The following is a 2,535-nucleotide window of genomic DNA, read 5'->3' as shown; positions in this document are numbered from 1 at the left end:
GCTCCAAAGAACATAGAAATCCAAATAAGCATTCAAAGGAATATGGCTTTGAAATTTAGGCTGCAAAGGCTACAGCTGCAGGGACAAATTATACATGTGTGTATATGTATATACAAATCAAAGTCAGTCATCATCGCACAGTGTGGCTGTTACTGTGTACAATGTTCTCCTGGTTCACTTCCTTCAGCATCAATTCTTGTAAGTCTTTCCAGGTTTTTCTGAAGTCTGCCTGCTCATCATTTCCTATAGCACAATATTATTTCATTACATTCATATACCACAACGTGTTCAGCCATTTCCCAATTGATGGGCATCCCCTCAATTTCCAATTCTTTGCCACCACAAAAAGAGCTGCTATAAATATTTTGTATATGTGAATCCTTTTCCCTTTTGTGTGATCTCTTTGGGATACAGCCCTAGAAGCGCTATTGCTGGGTCAAAGGGTATGCACAATTTTATAGCCCTTTGGGTATAGTGGAGCTCAAAGTTTTAAAAACAAATGTTAAAAATTGCTTTTACATGTAAATGGGGGGAAATTACTAAATGCATACATAAACAAAATTGTCATGAGAGTACATGAATAGTGCCTGATCTGGCCAAATATCAAAGAGGTGGTATATAGTATCAACAGAGTGCTTGGTGAAGGTATAATCATTTGGATAGAAGGCTGCAGAATTAATGTTAGACTCATAGCCTGGAAAATTTTGCTGGCATATGGAGTCTCAAACATCTGTAATTTGGATAAAACATCAGAGGCACCAGAGATGAAGCTCTGGATATCCAGAGCCAAGGACAGGAACATTAAATCCCCACCGTGCCCTGCAAAGCCCACTGTCTGCTGCCCTGTTTCTATATCACATAAGGCACAGGCTGTGTCTCCACAGCCGATGATGATCTGGTGGTCATCTAGGAGTAAGCACCAAGACACCTAGTGTGACCTGGAAGCTCTCTGCTGACCCTGACTTTGCCCTATTGGGTTATGAGATTATGCATGGAACAGATGTCTGACTAAGAGCCTTGAGTCTGTCCCCTAGTGCATGGCATAGATTTTTGTCAGGTGACCCCAGATGTCCATTGTGTTCTCATCTGAATTCTTCCAACCTGATCTAGGTACTGTCATCTCAGTAAGGGTTAAATTCTTGCTTGCTTTCTGGGATCTGGTTCTAGAACTGCCTTCTATCTCAGCTGCTCCAATTCATTAATAGTGGCAGTAGGGCAGCAGGTTCCAGAGGCTACCTCTCTTTGGCATTCAGGGAGATCTGGGGAGGGACCTAAATGAGAGGTTGAAGCCCCCAGGACATTCAGAGCCTTGTGGTGGTAGATCTCTGTAGTGGGGAGGTAGGACCTAAGAGGGAGGCCAGGGCTCCTGCATCTGCACTTTACATGTTAACTTATTAACCCTCATAACAACCCTGTGAGGTAGGTGCCCTCATACCCATTTTACAGATGAGGCACAGAGTTTAAGTGACTTGCCCAGGGTCACATAGCTAGCCAGTATCAAAGATGGATTAGAACTCAAGACTTCCTGATTCCTGTATTCTATCTATAGCACCACCTAGTTGCCTACAATTTATCAGTGTTCTTCTTAAAAGTGACTGCCAGAATTGAATACAATACCCTTGATTTTGTCTGACAAGCACCGAAATCAAAAAGGATTATTATTATTATTTTTTTTTGGTGAGGCAATAGGGGTTAAGTGACTTGGCCAGGGTCACACAGCTAGTGTCAAGTGTTTGAGACCAGATTTGAACTCAGGTCCTTCTGATTCCAAGGCCAGAGCTTTATCCACTGTGCCACCTAGCTGCTCCAAAGAGCATTATTTTCTCATTATTACTGGCAGCTATGACCCTCCTGATGCAGCCAGGACTGAATTAGTTGGGCTTTTTTTTCGACTGCCTTATAATACTATTGACTCATAATTGAGCTTTCAGTCCATTAAAACTATATCTTTTTCATTTATCATTACTTTTTTTTTTTGGCGAGGCAATTGGGGTTAAGTGATTTGTCCAGGGTCACACAGCTAGTGAGTATCATGTGTCTGAGGCCATATTTGAACTCAGGTCCTCCTGACTCTAGGGCCAGTGCTCTATCTACTGTTCCACCTAGCTGCCCCAAAACTATATCTTTTTCAGGAAAAAAACATACACACACACACAAAATTTCTAGTTAATAGTAATTCCTATATCCTGTATTTCTCTCTCTCTCAACTTTGTATCATCTGCAAATTTTGTAAGTGTCAACCATTAAAAATAGTTCGTTCTAAGAAAGACAAACAAAATTAGGCAGCATATGCATGTTTATTGCTCTCAAAGCTGGCAGAGCATGCATATAGAGATATGTATGGGAATTCATTGTGAAAATAAGTCCAAGGAAGGATAGACAAAGGGAACCTTATATCTTCAAAGTAATATTCCCTCTCACCCCTCCCTCCCTTTCTGGCTCAGGATGCCTTTGTCAGCCAAAATTACAGTCTCCATATGTGTTAACCATAATATGAGAAAGGAACTTCTTTCTTTTTTTGTGGCTTAAACGTTG

At 41.2% G+C, this 2,535-nt stretch overlaps 1 pseudogene; it reads right to left on the bottom strand.

The window, feature by feature from the left end:
- Window positions 1-539: 539 nt before the first annotated feature.
- On the bottom strand, window positions 540-1,249 carry LOC114053588 (annotated as a pseudogene).
- Between the last annotated feature and the right edge of the window lie 1,286 nt (window positions 1,250-2,535).

This window comes from Vombatus ursinus, unplaced genomic scaffold (assembly GCF_900497805.2).
Source record: "Vombatus ursinus unplaced genomic scaffold, bare-nosed wombat genome assembly UNPS02014811.1, whole genome shotgun sequence".
In the NCBI taxonomy this organism is placed as follows: domain Eukaryota; kingdom Metazoa; phylum Chordata; class Mammalia; order Diprotodontia; family Vombatidae; genus Vombatus; species Vombatus ursinus.
The sequence above is the reverse complement of the archived record's forward strand: the minus strand, read 5'-3'. Positions and strand labels throughout refer to the sequence as shown.